This window comes from Aethalodelphis obliquidens, unplaced genomic scaffold, assembly GCF_003676395.1.
Source record: "Aethalodelphis obliquidens isolate GAN/ISIS:26980383/991018 unplaced genomic scaffold, ASM367639v1 scaffold37, whole genome shotgun sequence".
NCBI lineage: Eukaryota > Metazoa > Chordata > Mammalia > Artiodactyla > Delphinidae > Aethalodelphis > Aethalodelphis obliquidens.
The window spans coordinates 3599083-3621673 of NW_020837981.1; the positions used below are offsets into that span (position 1 = coordinate 3599083).

The 22591-nt window shown below is 38.8% G+C and overlaps 1 long non-coding RNA gene across 1 annotated transcript in view; it reads left to right on the plus strand.

Annotated features, from left to right (window-relative positions):
* The window catches only part of LOC113632517 (uncharacterized), a 264325-nt gene that overhangs the window by 90668 nt on the left and 151066 nt on the right, over positions 1-22591 (plus strand). The window contains exon 3 of the long non-coding RNA XR_003437842.1: positions 20446-20525. This is a non-coding gene — a long non-coding RNA (uncharacterized LOC113632517). The remainder of the gene's footprint in view (positions 1-20445; positions 20526-22591) is intronic.

Here is a 22591-nt window from a genome sequence, read left to right on the forward strand (position 1 = left end):
ATGTTTTGCTAGCCTAATGCCACCCACAGAGGTAGACAAAATATTGCTTTTCATATACTTTACAAAAACAGTAGCTATTAATTGTGCTGCTCAACCATAAGCTGGTCAAGCTAGAGAAAACAAAGGTGGCATTTACAGTATTGGAAGCCACTTCCCTCAGATTTCTAGTCACTAACCCATAGTTTAAATCTTGGACTTAGGAATATTTACCAAATTCTTCTAGGTCCCCTAATCTACTGAATGTTTAGTTATTGCATGTAAACGAAGTAGAGTTCTAAAGAGGTTTGAGGACACTAAGATTTACTACAGTACTGTAACTTAATGTGTTTTTGTACTCTGGTTTAATTGTATTAAAGGTTAAAATAAGAATTGGTACATAATTTTTAACAATTACTGGACAATCATAGACAGTTTTCTTCAACAGGAATTTATTGGTGCTTATGCCATGTCAGATACTATTTTAAGCACTGTGGAATATAAAATGGTAATTTCAGAATTGTGTGTATAGATTTTAAAGAAAGACGAGTGTTTAAGGTGCAAGGAGTATAATGGTAAAACTTTCTAGAAAACTAGACTAGGACTAGATTGCAAAAAACCCTGAATGCCAGGTCAAGGGATGTAGATGTAGAAGGAACCATTGTAGACATTACCCAGGAGAGTGACATAAGAGTCTGTGTATGTTTTAGAAATGTCATTTTTGTCAAAATTCGAAGGATTCCCAGATATGCAATGAGACTGGATGCAAGGAGTGTAGAATTACATCTACTAGAGGACATAAATAGTGAACATGTGGATGGAGAACAATCACAAATATAGAGGCAATGTAGTTTTGCAACTGACTAGTAGACTGAAACAGAAACGTGAGTAGATTATTGTCTGGAATTACAGTAATACATGTGACATGTCTCTTGGGAAGTCATGACATTGAAACTTTTATAGTCAAACTCACCCTTTAATACTACAAGCTAATTTTCCGTGTAATAGAATGGAAAGATAGATACATATGCTGGTTATCTTAATAAGAGATCCTTAAAAGAACTACAGTGTGGTGGTTAAAAAAAAAACAGCACACGTGTTGAGACCTCATTTAAAATTCTGACTGTGCCATTGCAAGTCATATGACCTTAGGCAAGTTACTTAATCTTTCTAGCCTCAGTTTCTTCACTTTCTAAAAGATAGGCATGACAGTATCATGGAATTGTTTTTAAATTTAAGTGAAATATTATACATGGAACACTTGAGGCAGATTCTGGCAAATAATAATGGCTCAAAATTTTAGTCATTACTATGTAGACAAATGAATTTCAAAGTCATCTTATGATACCCTATTTCAGTTCAACTCTTATACAGAATTGCAATATATAAAACATATCAAAGTAAAACTTAGTGTCTATTTATTTTGTAAATTCAGATGCATGACCTTTTTTCTTAATAGTAGATGAATTACTAGGGACAAACCTTAATCAATATAGACTCTAACGTACTAATATTTGGTATAGTCCATTTGATTACGTGAGGGTTTTTATTGAAGTTTTTAAATAAAATATTGGTAAATAAATTAGGTAAAATTCGAATGAAATGCTTGCAGAATCATGGAAGCATCTCTGAGGAATTCCAATCTTCTTTGGAAGACAATTTTTAAAAATTTAAGAAACATGAATGTAGTACAAGCCCCATCACCCTCATTTTACAGATGGGAAACACCCTGAGAAAGCAATGACGTGCTCAGGTTGACACAGCAGGTTACTGGCAAGGCCAAGACTTGTTCTACTTTGTTCTTGGAAATGTGTAGAGCATGGCAGTGGAATACTCTTCAGGTAATTAAGACACATTCCTTCAAGCAGCACCTTCTCTGTATTTTCAGTTTTGTTCTCCAGCCCTCTCAGTTGCTATTGTCTCCTTTTCACCTTCATAGTAAAGCTGCGGAGGAAACTGTGAGTGATTGAGCAAAACTCACAAAAATAGAACCTCCCAAAAGGCAGGATTTTTGTCTGTCTTCTTCACTACTGAATCACTAATGCCTGAAACAGACTCTGACTTATTACCAAGCTCTTATGTTTGTGGAATTAACGTTCTTTTTGGGACTAGTGGATGGATGTTACTTCAATTAAAATAACAGTGATAATTAAGATAATGATACCACTTTTAAAAGATTTATTACCGGCTAGGCAATATTATAAGCACTTGATACCTAATAACTTTTTTAATCATCTCAGCAGACCTACTGGGTAGGTGGTGGTGTTATCTGCATTTTGCAGATGAGAAACTTAAGGAATGTAAAGTTTAAATCATTTTTCAAAGCTGTACAACGAACTGAGTGGCAGAGCCAGTATGAGAACTAAAGAGTTTGGCTCTCAACACCACTAGAAAACGGCTACACGATAAGTCTGGAGTTTCATTTTCCTTCTGCAAGTTTTCTATTGTTTCAGAATGAGACAGTGCATGAAATTTTATATTGGTATTACAGCCAGAGCAGTAGGTTGTCTTTTTCTAGAGGAGGAGTGAGTCCCTGGAGGAGGGCTCGGTGAGCACGTCAGGACTGACAACAGATCTGGGCCAGGGATGACCTGCAGTGGGCGATTATCCGGCTGAGGTGGTTTTAAGCAAATTCTCACAAATAATTTGGTGCTTCTCCCTTCAAGAAGTGGATCTTTACTGTGCCCAATTTGAATATGAGCTGGACTTATGACTCACTTCTAATGAATAGAATACGGCACACTAATGATATGTCACTTAAGAGATTAATTTATGAGAAGACTGGCTTATGCCTTGGGGTCTCTCTTGGATCACTTGCTCTGGGGGAAGCCAGCTGCCATATTGTGAGGAGCCCTGTGGAGAGACCTACATGGTAAGGGACTTAGATATTCAGCCAACAGCCAGTGAGGAACTGAGGCCTGCCCGTACCACTTGAGTGAGCTCCACAGGACTGCAGGCCTGGCTAGCAGCTTGACCATGACGCCTTGACAGATCCTGAGCCAGGACTTTACGTCTAAGCTACTCTCAGACTCCTGAACCACAAACAGTGAGACAATCAGTGTTGTACTAAGATGCAAAGATTTGGAGTAATTTTTACACATCTATATAGATAACTAAATATTGACCTAAGTCATCTAGAGAAGGAAATGTATAACATGAAGTGAAGAAAGGCAACCTTCTTTGTGATAGTGATTCTTTTTACCTCAAGTTTAGTCTACATCATAAAGTATGAATATCCACTTCTCTGAAGGGGTCCTTAAGAGGCTGCAGTTTTATAAAGACCCCCTAGGTGGGTCTTCATACATGCCCCATATAGAGTTTGATATGAGGACATAAGAAGCATTTTCTACCCCATTTGCTCTATTTATTGAAAACTCAGAGGCCCAAACCATGCCCATTTTAGTGATTATTTTTCCATTGTATCATTAATAAAGGAAGAAAGTACTTGCTGGTCTGGGAGAAGACTAATTGATAGAGGGGAAGGAAATAAACAAATTAGAGTTGGCAATTCTATTGTGATAAAATGTCTTAACGCTAAAATTACATTGTAGAGCTGGGTCATATAATTTTCAAGGGAGGCTTTTTAGTGTACATTGCTCATTAAAATGCATTTGTATGTGTATTTTAATTTGATGAATGGTGACACCTTCCCATTCAAAATGCCAAGTAATGGTTGACAAAGGTTCAAGAGGGACTAAAACAAACAATAGGAAAAAGTCTGTAAAAAAAAAAAAAAAAAAATTGTGATCCCCAATCAGAACATGCAGGGGCCATATTCAGAAACTCTTACTAAGGTATCAGAATCAGTGCCTCCCTCACAACCATGCCTCAGGCGTTATGAATTTTAAGTATGTAACCATGGAGAAGTTTATTTAATCTTAAAAATATTGTATTTCAAAATGTACTGGCAAATTTAGGTCCTTGTTGATGGTAGCAGAAAGAAAAAGTATTTCTTTTTCTATAATTCAATTTTCATGTGATGATAGTAGCTTGGATAAGAGCGATAGTTAGGTTATGAAAAGTGAAAAAATATTGGTATCAGAATGTTTTTGAAGGTAGAGTTGACAGGCTCATTGGTCTGATATGGAGTATGAGACAGAAGAACCAAGGTAGAAATCAAAGTGCGGCCTGAGGAGCAGAATAATGAGTAGTGCTAGTAACTGTAATTGAGATGAACAGATTAGGTGATGCTCAGAGTGAATCGGGAATTGTGTTTAACCTTTACTGCCTATTTATACCTAAGTAATAGTTGTCAAGTATACAGTCAGATTTACAAATCCACAATGCAAGGGAAAAGTTGGCATTGAAAAGATAAATTTGGGTATCATCAGATTGTAGATAGTTGTGATAGCCAGCCTCCAAAGTGGCCCCAAATGATTCCTGGCCCCTGGTATTCATGATCTTGCTTGGTCCCCTCCCTCATTTTATCAGGGTTGGTCTGTGTGACTAATAGAATATGCAAAGGGAATGAAGGATGGCTTGCTACTTCTGAGATTAGGTCATTGTTTTAGTCAAAATTCTCCCGAGAAACAGAAGATAGGTATTGAGAGGGGCAGAGAGAGAGAGTCATTCATTTAAAGAATTGGCTCATGCGGTTATAGAGACTGGCAAGTCCAGAATCCAAAGGGTGGGCCAGCAGGCTGGAGACCCAGGGAAGAGCTCTTGTTGCAGTTAAAGTCCAAAGGCCGTCTATTGGCATAATTCCTGCTTGCTCAAGAGAGGTCAGTCTTTTGTTATATTCAGGCTTTCAACTAGTTAGATGAGGCCCACCCACATTGCAGAGAGCATCTGATATACTCAAAGTGTACCAATTTTTAAATGTTAATCTCATCCCAAAACACCCTCACAAAAAAATCCAGAATAATGTTTGACCTAATATCTGGACCTCGTAGCCCAGCCAAGTTGACACATAAAGTTAACTATCACAGCTGTAAAAGACATATGGCTTCTTCCTTACTCTTTCAGATCACTTTCTTTTGGGAAAGCCAGCTGCCATGTTATGAGGATACTCAGGCAGCCCTGTAGAGAAGTTCATGTAGTGAGATATAGAGCCTTCTGCCACATAAACGAGCCATCTTCAGAGCAAGCCCCTCAGCCCTAGTCAAACCCTCAGATCACCTCAGCTGTAGCCAAGAGCTTGACTACCACCTCGTGAGAGAGCCTGACTAAAACCACCCTGCTACACTGCTCCTGGATTCCAAACCCTCAGAAAACGTGTCATATAATAAATGTAGCTGTCAAGCTGCACAATTTGGAGGTAATTTGTCATGTAGCAATTGATAACTAATACAGGTTTTGGTGCCGGAAGTGTTTAAGTATTAACTAACACTTAAAAATGTGGAAGTGGTTTTGGAACAAGTCAGTGAGTGGATGTGAGAAGCATGGATGAAGGTGTTTGTTAAAGCTTGAAGAGCCCTGAGGAAATTTTGTAGGAACATCATGGCCCTTGAGGAGGCTGTGATTGATGAAAGTAAGGAAAATCTTTTTGGAAACTGGAGTGAGGGAGATCCTTTTATGTGGTGATGGAATGTTTAGCAACACCATTTTCTACATTAATGAGGAAAGTAAAAAAAAATACCTAGTGAATTGGATGATGTCACTAACGAGATTTCCAGCTAGAGTGGTAGAGGGACCACTTGTTTTTATCTTGCTGCTTACAAGTAAAATGTGAAATGAGAGGAACTAGAAGAAGCACTGTTAAACCTGAAGGAGTTGGGACTTAATAGTGTTGAAAATTTTCAGGTTTTCCAGTGGAAAAATGATGCTAAAGTTAAGAAATGGCTACTAAACAATGATTAAACACAGGACATTACTAGGAAAACATGGGCTAAAGATAAGGCATAAAGTGTGACTGTGAAATCCTCTAAGACCTCAGAAAAATCAAAAGTGGTACATCAGAATATCATTCTGTCAGACAACAGGTCCTCTAACGACAGTAAGTGTGTAGCTCATAGATACTCTTAATCAAACCATAAAGCTTCCAAGAAGCTGGAGAGCATTGTTTCTCAGCTGGCTCAGAATAAGCCCAAGTAGAGAAGAGCTTATCTAAAAGAGGTGTGTAGGTGTGTTTTTTGTCTAACATGTAGGGCAGGTGACTTCTCTCTTTAGTTTCACAGGTCTTCAGATTTAGAAATTGCACTGGAGAGAGATCCTTAAGGAATTAAATTCAAAAAGCTTCATTTAAACTGGGCACGATCCCTGCCTTCTGGTATTCACACCCTTGTTTGGACCTCTCACACACCATATTGAGGTTAGTCTGTGTGAACAACAGGAAATGACAAATGTCTTAGTATGTTACTTCCAAGGCTATGTTATATGACACTGTGGCTTTTGCCTGGTTCTTTTGCAATACTGCTCTGGGGAAATCCAGTGTCATGTTGTGAGGACACTCAAGTAGCAATGTGAAGTGTGGCCCTTGTCAGGAAGAACTGAGGCCTTCTTCCGCAATCCAGGAAGAAACAGGCCTATTTCCAGTAACCACATGAGAGATTCATCTTGGAAGCAGATCCTCCAACTTGAGTCCAGGCTTCAGGTAACCTTCACCATAGCTGATAGCTAGACTCTAACTCCAGGAGAGACCTTGAATCAAAACCATCCACCTAAACCACTGATGAATTCTTCACCCTCAGAAACCATGTGAGATAATAAATATTTGTGGGTTTAAACTGCTGAATTTGGAGTAATTTGTTACACAGCAATAGATAACTAATAGAGTGGTGTTTAAAGCCATTTGGGGAGATCTCCTAGAAAGTGAAGATAGTAGGTAGGAAAGTCATGCTGTCAGGGAACTGGTGCCTGAAGCCTGCTGGTGTATCAGAAATGAGGGGGAAGGTAGAGCTGTATAACTCTGGCAAATCAACTGGCATCTGTTTTCCCTGTCCATCAAATAGAGATAGAATAGCCTACAGTGATGTGGGTGAAGATTAATGAGATAATGTTTGTAATGTATATAATGTAGTGTCTGCAACATTATAGAGTCTCAATTGGTATTTTCCTTTTTTCTTATACCCTACTTACCATCGTTTTAGGTTTTCATTATCATTAATAGGACAGGATCTCAGATGTTCAGATGAGCATCATGAACTGTGTTAAATTTTCAGAATTACTTCGAATTAGGTTGACTGTGCTCTTTGTAGATATCTTCCTTTCCCTTTAAATTGGTGTGTTCTGAAATCTATTTTCCAAGGTCAGTAAAAGAATGTTACCTTATCAAAATATGCATCTATACCTTTAGAATTATATATAAGAAATATTACTGGGGAAGGGGCAGACTAAGGACTTAGCTACAGAATGGTTTAGATTTTACTTTTAGTTTTATTCACGTTCATTTATATTTTGTCTATCTGTTGAGAAATTTCTATTCAGTAGTTTTTTTTTTTTTAAGTTTAACATCCTGGGAAATTTTTTAAGCAGTGAGAAGTTAGAAGGTATCTATTTAAAGCAGATGGGTAAAAAATGTACTTTCCTCAGAAATCATTTAATGTCACACTTAGGAATGCTAAAAATGAAATTAGCCATCAGGCATCTGACAATTTTCATCCTTATCTGCCAGTCAAATGCTTCAAAAAGACTTAATGTTCCTGAATTTCATAGAGTATGGGCAAAATTATATTCTTGTTGATGGGAGAAAATGCAGGGCGATTATTTACTTTTGCTTGACTCCCTTAGAATTTTGGAATGAAGACTCTATAAAACTTGTTCTCGTATTGTTGTGAAATAAACTTGATGACCAGTCTAAAACTCCATTTTAGACGATGATGCTTATGTTTTCAAAACAGTGGGCTCAAAAAATACTTTAAAATCTTTTAATACAAACCTACATAGAAAGTGAATTGTAATCTTGTCAGGGTAACATTGTAAATCTTAAATGGTGAGTGTGTCCACCACATAAACACGTGGCATGTTTGCACTGCTAACATGGATGTTGGAATTACTTTTCATTACCCTTTTTGCCTGTTGATTTTCTAATGCTTTAACTTCTACTCTTTACTGGTACATTAAGCATGTGGAAAATCATTCACTTTTTGCTTCCTAAAATATAAATTTCATTCTTAGGAAAAATGTTTTGTGAGGGAAGAGAATGAAGTTTTTTTGTTGTTTTTTGCGAGGGGACTCTACGTGGCATAGGTCTAGTTCCCTGAAAACAGACTCTGAGATGAAAATTTATGTTGAAGAAGTTTATTAGAGCTCTTCTATGGAAGTGTCTGTAAGAAGGAGGAAAACAAGTTTGGATGGAAGGAGAAGTTAAACTGGTGAAGCTATGTAACAGAAGCATTCTGTAGATGTATTTGACCTTCATATGTGTCCTAGTACCCCTTCATTGGCTAGTCATTGGATGCAGGCTGCCCCCAGAGGGAAGTGCAAACCTGTAAGCCAAAACTGCTAGATACCCAAGAATTTGCAAACTGTTATTAAACTGTTGATACCTTGACATCAGCCATCATGGGACTATTTCAGGGCTTTGCTTTCGGAGCACCAGTTTACCAGCACAATACTGGGTGCATCCTTGGGCAAGGTGGTTTCCTTCAGCAGAACATAATACCCGGAGAGGTATATAGCTGTGATCCGTTAGCAGGCAACAGTCCCAGAAGCCAAAGCAATGAGTGCCCCAGTCATTAAAGAGGAGATTTGGGTAGTACAGCACAACACATGCTACAGTCCACACCATTTATCACCCACATTCACTTGCTTTGTACAGTAAGTTCTCGTCATATGAGAAAGATCCCTCCAGAAGTCCAGGTGCTCTCTTTTCTTCAGGTAATTTAGAAAATGAAGATTAGTTAGTAGACCTTTAAACCATACATGATGCTCATCAACGTCCTTCCTCTCTCTTCTACAATCCCTTGTATATTCCCCTTATACTTGGCTAGAACCTCTGCAGGTCTAGGTGGTGTATCTGATGGGGTGAACCTTATCTTCATAACTGAGTGCGAAACGACTCCCAAATGGATCACCTGGGTGCCAGATTTACTTATCCCTGACCCCACAAGCCCTATCACCTATTGATGGTCAGGGTGAATTACTCCTGGCGGTATGTTGCCTCCTTTCTTTGCCTCTGGTCTCTCGACTCAAAGGACTCGAAGCGAGTAGATGGAAGCCTGAAAATAAGTTTAGTAAAACTGTATGTCTCCTGGTGGAAGTGTTACGCCTTTGGGAGCTAGAAACTCCAGATCCTAAGATTCTAGAGAAGAGTAATACAAATTTCCTACGTGGGTTATTGTGAGTGATAGTAACTAAGGCTACTCGTATTCCTACCCCTTAGTTCTTGGATTCATCTATTCTAACTGGAGACTTTACATGCTTCTGTCTTTAAGCTGATACTCCAGCTGGGTCAGGGAAACAGTTTTGGGATAGTATCATGTGTAGTACAACACCCATGGTCATGTGTCCACTGCCATATCCCCTTTGGTATGAAGGTGGTCCCATGGTCTATGGTGTTATGCAGGATTCTGTGCTTGTGCATCAAATATTCCGAATATCTTTGAATAATGTGTTAGCTGGGGCCCTGTTGTCAAGAAAGGAAAAGCCATACTTAGAATACATGCTGATTCCAGTCAAGATGAATAGCTTTATTCTAAGGTAGGAGGAATCCAATGTAATAAACTTGCCACCAAAAAGTTTTTTTGGTGGATAATAATTAGGGTGTAATGTTGGTTTGTGTTGTGGCAGGTTTAACATTTGGCAGAAGCAGTAACTATCAGTCTTAGTGAGTGGGAACATACGCTGTGTATTTTCTATCTCTGACCTAACGCCTGATCCATTTATGAGCTTATTATATGAGGAATGGGGTGGCAGATGACAAGGGCTGACTGATGGCAAAATGCAGAGTTGCTTTGACTATTTGGTAGTTCAGTACTTATTTCATTGAGTGTGTTTTTGGATGGGTATTTTTACACAGTACAAAGTCTTCAAATACTGTGACCACTTCCGTTGGTACATCCTTATGCTTCTTTCCCAGATCTTGTTCCAACTTTCCTCAATCTTCCAACTTTCCCCTTCTAGGCCCGTGGAAATTCAGCCAGTCATTTGCCATTTCTCATTAGTCCATTTGCATTCTTATCTTGGATTGCTTCCTTTTCCACACAAAGTGGGTAACCAGTTGTCTGAAGCTTGGCCTTTTTCTTTCTCTATCATCTGGTCAAAAAAAAAAATTCCCTCATGTGGTCACAGATGTGAGCAGAGAGAGAAGCACAAGTGCAGTATTAGTAAATTATATGGAGTTCTGAGCTATCTACTTATGCCAGGATGCTACCTTACTTATGTCTGAACATACCACTTTCATATTGTAAGGAATTGCTGTTGGACTGGTCCAACCAATGACTTCATGAGTTTGACAGGATGTAGTTATGGTCACATGGTCAAATGATTTCCATGGTTAGATATTCTATCAGTGTGCAGTAGCAGACCAGTAGCTGTTTGTCAAATGGTATATAGTAATTCACTTCAAGGCAGGAACTTGCTGCTGATCCCTGGAGGTCTGATTGTGATTTTTCTATTGGAGGATTTAATAAATGCCACATTGTACCTTTACCATGCAAGTGGTATCCTCTAGGATTTTAATTGAGTAAAACCACGTACTGTAAAAGTTAAGAGTTTAGGATATGGAGTATGACAGACCTTGGTTGAAACCTTAATTCTGCCATTTTTTAGTAAGTTACCTTGGATGAGTCATATAAGCTAATTCTTGATTCTTTCCCCTGAAAATGGGGAAGAGGGGAAGAAGAACATAATCTAATAAGTTAAGGTAAAAATAGCCAAAAGTATAGCAAAGCATCTGGTGTGGTGTGGTGCTGGCTTGTAGAAAATGCTTAAGGAGTAGAATTTGAATTTTTATAAGAATTATCAGGATTATCATTTTAAAATTTTACCTGAAAACCAGAAAGATGTGTTCACTCAATTTTCAGATGTACATTTGGTGGATCTGAATATTTTTGTTTGTTAATATGTGTTAGTGTGGATGTGTGTGGATGTTTTACATGCATAAGTAGATACTCACCTGTATCACCTTGATTGACTAAATGAAAATAAAGACTGTGTCTAGACAAGAACAAACATCTGAGTATTGAGATTGTGGGAGATGAAATGTTCATATCATACTTCATTCATAATTTATTAAAATATAAAAGAGCACAAATGAGTTGTCACACCAAGAAATTAAGAGAACACAAAATTAAAATGTGAATTGTTAAAATAGCTAGGGGTACTGCTGAATCACACGAAAATATATGTTCTATTTATTTCTCCCAGTCCATCATGTATTCAAACTATTGGCCTGCAAACTTGTTATCAAAAAGAGGCCACTATATATTATCAGTAGAAATTAGAGAAAGGCTCTAAAGAGCTATTTTCTTTATTTCCTTCTTTCGTTATTGTGTTTCCTTTAGCAAAATGTAAATTGTGATAGTTTAATTTTTGTTCCCATTTGAAATGATGCTTTGAAAATTACTGCGATTACATGGCAGATAGGAAATCTCCCAATTAAAGTCTATATTACAGAATAAAAATATAAACAAAGCCTCTAAGCATTTGCTTCCCTACTGTTCCCCCATTAAACTCCACCTACAGTTAAATAAAAAGTTTATATTGTCATTGGATGTACTGTATATGCCAAGGCTCCAATCATTTTATATATACCAAAGAATCTGGGTATGGTTTTTAATCTAGAGGGGAAAGAGCTAATGGAGAGGGCAGGTAGAAAGAATAGCACTTGAAATCCCGCTTGACACTGCTGATGGATAACACTAGTGAGTCCTTACTTTGGGGAAGCCCAAGGTTGGTGCTGCATCTTCAGCCACAGGAAACAGTCCTAGTATGGGGATTCTCCCTCAAGTTGCGGAGACAGTTGACCAGAAGAGGTTCTGTGTTCCTAGTCAAGCAAAAAAGTCATGTAGAGAAATCACCCCAGCTCAGAGACCTTGTCAACAAGAAAAACAGTGGAGGCAAACGTCCTAGCTCTGCTGCCTGCATATCTTGCTCTCTAAGCACACCATGTCTGGACCTCAGAACTCACCATGTAAACTTACATCAGCCAGCTGTTGAGCTTAAGGTCTGATCAAAGGATGCTATCAGAAATCAAGTGGTACTGAGGAAAAAGATAAAGGAAATAGGTCCACCCAATTAATGGATAAACATGTAGGTGATCTGGATGGCCATCCCTTCATTCAGAATAATTATGTAAATAAAAACTGGCATAAGACCCATGGAAAGGTCCACATCATTAAGGAAGGAGAAAATATAACTAGCAAGATTGAGAGGAATGCATACATGTATATGTGCCTCTATTCCCATATCCAAATTTATATGTACATTTTACATGTCTATTTCTATATATCTATAAAAGTTGCTTGCCTTATTCCAGTCTTGTGTGCTGATGAGATTTCTCAAACTATACTTATTAGAAAAGAGTATGAAATGCAATTTTAAGGTTATGAATAAAAGAGATAAATGTATATCAGCATCAGACAAGATGCTCCTGGGTGACATCCCAGTGGGTTCCGTCCATACAGAAGGCAAGCAGCCAACACCAGCTTCAAGATGGCGGAAGAGTAAGACATGGAGATCACCTTTCTCTCCACAAATATATCAGAAATACATCTACATGTGGAACAACTCCTACAGAACACCTACTGAACGCTGGCAGAAGACCTCAGACTTCCCAAGAGGCAAGAAACTCCCCACGTACCTGGGTAGGGCAAAAGAAAGAATAAAAAGAGACAAAAGGATAGGGACGGGACCTGCACCAGTGGGAGGGAGCCGTGAAGGAGGAAAGGTTTCTACAGAATAGGAAGCCCATTCACGGGCCGACACTTCAGCTGGCGGAGACGGGATGCTTCAGAGGCACGGAGGAGAGCACAGCAATGGGGGTGCAGGGGGCAAAGAGGAGAGATTCCTGCACAGAGGATCGGTGCCGACCAGCACTCATGAGCCTGAGAGGCTTGTCTACTCACCCGCCAGGATGGGTGGGGGCTGGGAGCTGAGGCTCCAGCTTTGGCCAGATCCCAGGGAGAGGACTGGGGTTGGCTGCCTGAACACAGCCTGAAGGGGGATAGTGCACCACGGCTAGCCAGGAGGGAGTCTGGGAAAAGGTCTGGAATTGCCAAAAAGGCAATAGACTTTTTCTTGCCTCTTTGTTTCCTGGTGCGCAAGGAGAGGGGATTAAGAGTGCTGCTTAAAGGAGCTCCAGAGACGGGCACGAGCTGCGGCTATCAGCGCGGACCCCGGAGACGGGCATGAGACGCTAAGGCTGCTGCTGCCGCCACCAAGAAGCCTGTGTGCAAGCACAGGTCACGATCCACACATCCCCTCCTGGGAGCCTGTGCAGCCCGCCACTGCCAGGGTCCCGTGATCCAGGGACAACTTCCCCGGGAGAACACACAGCATGTCTCAGGCTGATGCAACATCACGCTGGCCTCTGCTGCAGCAGGCTAGCTCCGTACTCCGTATCCCTCCCTCCCCCATGCCTGAGTGAGACAGAGCACCTTAATCAGCTGCTCCTTTAACTCTGTACTGTCTGAGCCAAGAACAGATGCCCTCAGGCGACCTACACACAGGAGGCGGGGCCAAATCCAAAGCTGAATCCCGGGAGCTGTGTGAGCTAAGAAGAGAAAGGGAAGTCTCTCCCAGCAGCCTCTGGAGCAGCAGATTAAATCTCCACAGTCAACTTGATGTACCCTGCACCTGTGGAATACCTGAACAGACAACGAATCATCCCAAATTGAGGAGGCGGACTTTCGGAGCAATGATATATATACTTCTTTACCTTTTTCTCTTTTTGAGAGTGTGTATCTGTATGCTGTGTGTGATTTTATCTGTACAGCTTTGCTTTTACCACTTGTCCTAGGGTTCTGTCTCTCCGGTTTTTGTTTTTTCTAGTATAGTTTTCGGTGCTGCTTATCATTGGTGGATTTGTCTTTTGGTTTGGCTGTCCTATTTCTTTTTAAATAACTTTAAAGTTTTTTTAATTTTTTGTTTTTTATTAATAACTTTTTTTTTCTTTCTCTTTCTTGCCTTCTTATTTTCTCCCTTTTATTCTGAGCCGTGTGAATAACAGGCTCTTGGTGCTCCAGCCACACATCAAGGCTGTGCCTCTAAGGTGGGAGAGCCAAGTTCAGGACATTGGTCAACCAGAGACCTCCCAGCTCCACCTAATATCAAATGATGAAAATCTCCCAGAGGTCTCCATCTCAAGGCCAAGACCCAGCTCCACTCAACGACCAGCAAGCTACAGTGCTGGACACCCTATGCCAAACAACTAGCAAGAGAGGAACACGACCCCACCCATTAGCAGAGAGGCTGCCTAAAATCATAATAAGGTCACAGACACCCCAAAACACACCACAAGATTTGGACCTGCCCACGAGAAAGACATAATCCAGTGTCATCCACCAGAAAACATGCACTACTCCCCTCCACAAGGAAGGCTACACAACCCGCTGAACCAACCTCAGCCACTGTGGGCAGACGTCAAAACAATGAAAAGTACAAACCTGCAGCCTGCAAAAAGGGGAGACCCCAAACACAGTAAGTTAAGAAAAATGAGAAGACAGAGAAACACACAGCAGATGAACAAGCAAGGCAAAAACCCACCAGACCTAACAAATGAGGAGGAAACAGGCAGTCTACCTGAAAAAGAATTCAGAGTAATGATAGTAAAGATGCAAAATCTTGGAAATAGAATGGAGAAAATATAAGAAACATTTAACCAGGACCTAGAAGAACTAAAGAGCAAACAATCATGAATGACAAAATAAATGAAGTTAAAAATTCTCTAGAAGGAATGAATAGCAGAATAACTGAGGCGGAAGAATGGATAAGTGACCTAGAAGATAAAATAGTGGAAATAATTACTGCAGAGCAAAATAAAAAAGAATAAAAACAATTGAGGACAGTCTCAGAGATCTCTGGGACAATATAAAATGCACCAACATTCGAATTATAGGGGTCCCAGAAGAAGAAGAGAAAAAGAAAGGGACTGAGAAAATATTTGAAGAGATTATAGTTGAAAATTTCCCTAATATGGGTAAGGAGATAGTTAACGAAGTCCAGGATGCACAGTGAGTCCCATATAGGATAACTCAAAGGAGAAACACACCAAGACAAATATTAATCAAACTATTAAATACAAAGAAAAAATATTAAAAGCAGCAAAGGAAAAACAACAAATAACGTACAAAGGAATCCCTGTAAGGTTAACAGCTGATCTTTCAGCAGAAACTCTGCAAGCCAGAAGGGACTGGCAGGACATATTTAAAGTGATGAAAGGGAAATACCTACAACCAAGATTACTCAGCAAGGATCTCATTCAGATTGATGGAGAAATTAAAACCTTTACAGACAAGAAAAAGCTAAGAGAATTCAGCACAACCAGACCGACCAGCTTTACAACAAACGCTAAAGGAACTTCTCTAGGCAGGAAACACAAGAGAAGGAAAAGACCTACAATAACAAACCCAAAACAATTAAGAAAATGGTAATTGGAACATACATATCGATAATTACCTTAAATGTAAATGCATTAAATGCTCCACCCAAAAGACATAGACTGGCTGAATGGATCTGAAAACAAGACCCGTATATATGCTGTCTACAAGAGACCCACTTCAGACCTAGAGACACATACAGACTGGAAGTGAGGGGATGGAAAAAGGTATTCCATGCAACTGGAAATCACAAGAAGCTGGAGTAGCAATTCTTATATCAGACAAAATAGACTTTAAAACCAAGACTATTATAAGAGACAAAGAAGGACACTACATAATGATCAAAGGATCAATCCAAGAAAAAGATATAACAATTGTAAATATGCACCCCACATAGGAGCACCTCAATACATAAGGCAAATACTAACAGCCATAAAAGGGGAAATCGACAGTAACACAATCATAGTAGAGGACATTAACACCCCACTTTCACCAATGGACAGACCATGCAAAATGAAAATAAGAAAACACAAGTTTTAAGTGATACATTATATAAGATGGATGTAACTGGTATTTATACGACATTCCATCCAAAAACAACAGAATACACTTTCTTCTCAAGTGCTCATGGAACATTCTCCAGGATAGATCATATCTTGGGTCACAAGTCAAGCCTTGGTAAATTTAAGAAAATAGAAGTTGTATCAAGTATCTTTTCTGACCACAATGCTCCGAGACTAGATATCAATTACTGGAAGAAATCTGTAAAAAATACAAACACATGGAGGCTAAACAATACACTACATAATAACCAAGAGATCACTGAAGAAATCAAAGAGGAAATCAAAAAATACCTGCAAACAAATGACAATGAGAACACGACCCAAAACCTATGAGATGCAGCAAAAGCAGTTCTAAAAGCGAAGTTTATAGAAATACAATCCTATCTTAAGAAACAAGAAATATCTCAAATAAGCAACCTAACCTTACACCTAAAGCAATTAAAGAAGAACAAAAATCCCCAAAGTTAACAGAAGGAAAGAAATTATAAAGCTCAGATCAGAAATAAATGAAAAAGAAATGAAGGAAATGATAGCGAAGATCAATAAAACTAAAAGCTCGTTCTTTGAGTAGATAAACAAAATTGATAAACCATTAGCCAGAGTCATCAAGAAAAAAAGGGAGAAGACTCAAATCAATAGAAATAGAAATGAAAAAGGGGATGTAACAACTGACACTGCAGAAATACAAAGGTTCATGAGAGATCACTACAAGCAACTATATGCCAGTAAAATGGACAACCTGGAAGAAATGGACAAATTCTTAGAAATGCACAACCTTCCGAGACTGAACCAGGAAAAAATAGAAAATATGAACAGGCCAATCACAAGCACTGAAATTGAAACTGTGATTAAAAATCTTCCAACAAACTACAGCCCAGGACCAGATGGCTTCACAGGCAAATTCTATCAAACATTTAGAGAAGAGCTAACACCTATCCTTCTCAAACTCTTCCAAAATATAGCAGAGAAGAGCACTCCCAAACTCATTCAGCAAGGCCACCATCACCCTGATACCTAAACCAGACCAAGATGTCACAAAAAAAGAAAACTACAGACCAATAACACTGATGAACATCAATGCAAAACTCCTCAACAAAATACTAGCAATCAGAATCCAGCAGCACCTTATAAAAGGATCATACACCATGATCAAGTGGGGTTTATTCCAGAAATGCAAGGATTCTTCAGTATACTCAATCAATGTGATACACCATATAACAAATGGAAGAAGAAAAACTGTATGATAATATCAATAGATGCAGAGAAATCTTTCAACAAAATTCAACACTCATTTATGATAAAAAATCCTCCTGAAAGTAGGCATAGAGGGAACTTTGCTCAACATAATAAAGGCCATATATGACAAACCCACAGCCAACGTCATCCTCAATGGTGCAAAACTGGAACCATTCCCACTAAAATCAGGAACAAGACAAGGTTGCCCACTCTCACCACTATTATTCAACATAATTTTGCAAGGTTTAGCCACAGCAATCAGAGAAGGAAAAGAAATAAATGGAATCCAAATTGGAAAAGAAGTAGTAAAGCTGTCACTGTTTGCAGATGACATGATACTATACATAGAGATTCCTAAAGATGCTACCAGAAAACTACTAGAGCTGATCAATGAATTTGGTAAAGTAGCAGGAGAGAAAAGTCACAGAAATCTCTTGCATTCCTATACACTAATAATGAAAAATTTGAAAGTGAAATTAAGAAAACACTCCCATTTACCAATGCAACATAAAGAATAAAATACCTAGGAATAAACCTACCTAAGGAGACAAAAGACCTGTATGCAGAAAATTATAAGACACTGATGAAAGAAATTAAAGATGATACAAATAGATGGAGAGATATACCGTGTTCTTGGATTGGAAGAATCAACATTGTGAAAATGACTCTACTACCCAAAGCAATCTATAGATTCAATGTAATCCCTATCAAACTACCACTGGCATTTTTCACAGAACTAGAACAAAAAATTTCACAGTTTGTATGGAAACACAAAAGACCCTGAATAGCCGAAGCAATCTTGAGAAAGAAAAACGGAGCTGGAGGAATCAGGATCCCAGACTTCAGAGTATATTGCAAAGCTACAGTTATCAAGTCAGTATGATACTAGCTCAGAAACAGAAATATAGATCAATGGAACAGGATAGCAAGCCCAGAGATTAAACCCACACACCTATGGTCACCTTATCGTTGATAAAGGAGGCAAGAATATACAATGGAGAAAGCACAGCCTTTTCAATAAGTGGTACTGTGAAAACTGGACAGCTACATGTAAAAGAATGAAATTAAAGCACTCCCTAACACCATACACAAAAATAAACTCAAAATGGATTAAAGAGCTAAATGTAAGGCCAGACACTTTCAAACTGTTAGAAGAAAACGTAGGCAGGACACTCTATGACAGAAATCACAGCAAGGTCCTTTTTGATCCACCTTCTAGAGGAGTGGAAATAAAAACAAAAATAAACAAATGGTACCTAATGAAACTTCGGAGCTTTTGCACAGTAAAGGAAACCATAAACAAGATGAAAAGACAACCCTCGGAATGGAAGAAAATATTTGCAAATGAAGCAACTGACCAAGGATTAGTCTCCAAAATTTACAGTATCAAATATTGTAAATATTTGATTTTGTAAAGCTCAATTGTAAAGCTCAATATCAAAAAACCAAACAACCCAATCCAAAAATGGGCAGAAGACCTAAATAGACATTTCTGCAAAGAAGATATACAGATTGCCAACAAACACATGAAAGAATGCTCACCATCATTAATCATTAGAGAAATGCAAATCAAAACTACAATGAGATATTATCTCACACCAGTCAGAATGGCCATCATCAAATCTACAAACAATAAATGCTGGAGAGGGTGTGGAAAAAAGGGCACCCTCATACACTGTTGATGGGAATGTAAACTGATATGGCCACTATGGAGAACAGTATGGAAGTTCCTTAAAAAACTAAAAATAGAGCTGCCATACAACCCAGCAATCCCGCTACTGGGCATATACCCTGAGAAAACCGTAACTCAAAAAGAGTCATGTACTACAATATTCATTTTACCTCTATTTACAATAGCCAGGGCATGGGAGCAACCCAAGTGTCCATCAGTAGGTGAATGGATAAAGAAGATGTGGCACATATATACAATGGAATATTACTCAGCCATAAAAAGGAATGAAGTTGAGTTATCTGTAGTGAGGTGGTTGGACCTAGAATCTGTCATACAGAGTGAAGTAAATCAGAAAGAGGAAAGCAATTACCATATGGTAACACATATATATGGAATCTAAAAAAAAAAAAATGTCACGAAGAACCTAGGGGCTAGACGGGAATAAAGAAGCAGACCCACTAGAGAATGGACTTGAGGACACGGGGAGGGAGTGGGGTAAGCTGGGACAAAGTGAGAGAGTGGTAGTGTATATATGGTAGTGTATATATAGTATATATATGTCCATATATACACTACCAAATGTAAAATAGATAGCTAGTGGGGAGCAGTCACATAGCACAGGGAAATCAGCTTGGTGCTTTGTGACCAGCTAGGATGGAGGGAGGGAGACGCAAGAGGGAAGAGATATGGGGATATATGTATACGTATAACTGATTCACTTTGTTGTAAAGCAGAAACTAACACACCATTCATTGTAAAGCAGTTATACTCCAATAAAAACTTTTTAAAAAAAAAAAAAAAGAAGGCAAGCAGCCAATTCCCATGACGTAATGTCATACGTGTGTTTGTGTCTGTGTATATTCAGATATTAGCCACTACTGTTTATTGCCCAAATCAGTAATTGGTGGTTGTCTATAGACTGCAAAAGTAGATCTGAAAACCGTTTTCTCCTTGACTTTTCCCTTGTTGTAGTTGAGACATATTTTAGGACAAGAAATGGCTTCCCCACAGCGGCCTGGGAGAGATACAAGAAAGTATTGCCCGTGCAACCGGCATTAATACATTTTTTAGTTTCTGTTTGAAAAACAATGGAGAAAGGTCACACGGCCAAATGTGATAAACCTGTCCACTGCTGTGTTCACCACTCACAGATTTTCTAAAAGCAAAATGTAAGACGCCGAGGCTTTTAAAGCAGGGATGGTAAACATTTTCTGTAAAGGGCCGGATAGTAAGTATTTCAGGCCTTGTGGGGTATAAGTTGGTATCACGGCTATCGGCTCTGCAATTGCAGGGCAGAGCTACCACAGACAGTATGTAAATGAATGAGCATCATCTCTGTGTGACAAAAACAAGCAGCAGTCCCTATTTGTCCCTTGGACCATAGTCTATGGACCCTGATTTGGTGGGTATATGGACCTTAGTGGACCTTATGGTACTGACCAAAAAAAGGCAAAATAAAACAATACAATTCTGTATGGAATTGAAGCTTTTTATACTGGGACAGAGTGAGGGAAATTGAGATGATTAAGGAAAGGTGCTATAGTCCAATAATGGAATTATCTTGATTTCTTTTCTTTAGAATCACTTCAGAATTGACACTTCAGGGAAAACAGCCATGTTCCAGCAAGAAGGCCAGCTAAGCTCTCCTGTAGCAAAAAGGTAAATATGCTGAGTAAATTGTGCTTTTAAAAGTACATTACAAAGCTTTCCAAACCAGCGAGTGGGAGAGGGAGACAGAAGAGTCTCCAGTTGCCAGAAACATAGAGAAAACAGAAAGCAAAATAGTAAGTATGTGACCTGATTACACCCAGCACTTACGTTGTGGGTGTGTGTATGTCTGTGTGTTGGGGGAATGCTTTGGGAAATACTGTTAACTAAAGGTTGGAAGGTTGTTTTTCTCTTTTTTTAATGCTGAGGCTTGAGTAAGTATGAAATATTTTAAACATACAAATAGTAATAAAATGACACAAGGTGCATCATTGTAGTGGAAGCTGTGGTTGGTGTACTACACAGATGTGCCTTGCAGACCCAAGCAATGCATACATGACCCCACAGCTGAAGGCTAGAGCTGCGCATTGAATTGCTCTTGGCTGAAGCAAAATGCCTTGCCCAGGCTTTGACCCCCTTCTCAGGGTCAGCCGAAAGCTGACTGGTCAAGGCAAAGGTCTCAGTACTCAACACCCTTGCCTCAATTTGGGAAATCTCTGAAGCGTCATCCCAGCTTCAGACATCCCTGTGGGTTCAGATGGTGCCCCTATTCTGATCATTTTTCCCTGTGCCCAATCCTTATTTCCTCATTTTCTTTTAGGAGTTATTCTTAAGTGTCTACAAATCACTGTCTCAAATTCTATTCCCAGGGAAATGAACCTAAGACAGTCATCACCCAACTTTATAAATTAGCATTGTTTCTTATATATTTCAGATACTATTTTTATTTTCATTGAGGAATTAAATATTTTAGACACAGTTGAAAACGCTTCCTTCCCATTATCTCTACAGAAATTTGCAATCTGCATCTCAGTGTTTGTAATTCTCATGAACACTTCTGTATTTTAGCATATATTCGTGAATCCACAAACATTGTATGGTAATATTTGCAGGTGTCTAAACTTTATATATGGTACTATAGAATACATTCTGCAACTTGATTTTTGTTTTTACTCAAAATTGTTTTTGAGATCTACAGTTGCTGATATAATTAACTCTTTAAAATATCTAAAGCAAATATGTCAAAATATTAATAGCTGATAAATTTCAAATTAAGGCACATGCGTATCTGGTGTATCGTTTCCTGTGTACGTCTTTCTATTGAATGCTTCAGGGTTAAACATTTTTAGGAAGTAAACTAGTTTAGTTCAAAGAAAAATAAAAACATGGAAATCCATTGTTTTCCTTCTCCACATGCATCTAGTCAGTAGAGTACAAACTGTATTGCCCAACAGCCTTTCACAGCGTGATTCAAACAAACCTAACCAGCTCTATCAACAGCTCCATGCTGGCCTGGTCTCTGCTCTGGCCTATCATTTTCAAAGGTGTGCTCCACAGAACAGTAGCCTTGAAAAATGCTTTATGAAAAAGGTATTCCCTAGTCAAATAACCCATTAATTCTGCAAGCTCTAGACCTCTCTTGGATGTACATTTGCTTCTCCATATTAAAGGCAGAGAGAAATTCTGCAGTAAATAAATCTATTCAATTTTTATTTAACTGTTATTTCCTAATTTTGTTTTTTCATGAAATTTTTTGCTTACAGAGCTCCTAGTAGACTTCCCATAGAACCAGTGCACTGTAGACAGTTCACAGTCACCACTCTAGTTATATTTTGTGTGACTGCTGTCCATCCTCAAACATCTCATGAATTACTGTGTCTCCATGTTTTGTACTATTTGTCATCCATTTGAGTAAGTTTCTTTATCTGCCCAGTACAAAGCTTGCTGTGCTTCTAAAGCAGTTTAATATGTCAGTTCTATTGTGTGGACTACGCAAGGCACTCGCTTATCCACTAAAGAAGATCCTAATTAGTTAGAATCTCAGGCTGGGTCAGTATTTGTCCTGTTTACTCTTAGTGACTGACTAGTACCTGGCACATAGATGGAATTCAATAAATGTGTGTTGAATGCCTGGTGGGTGGATGGGTGAATAATATGCGTTCTCATAGAGTTAGTGCATGATTATCATATTAAAATCATTTGTTTATACATTTCACACACTAGACTGCAAGTTCCAC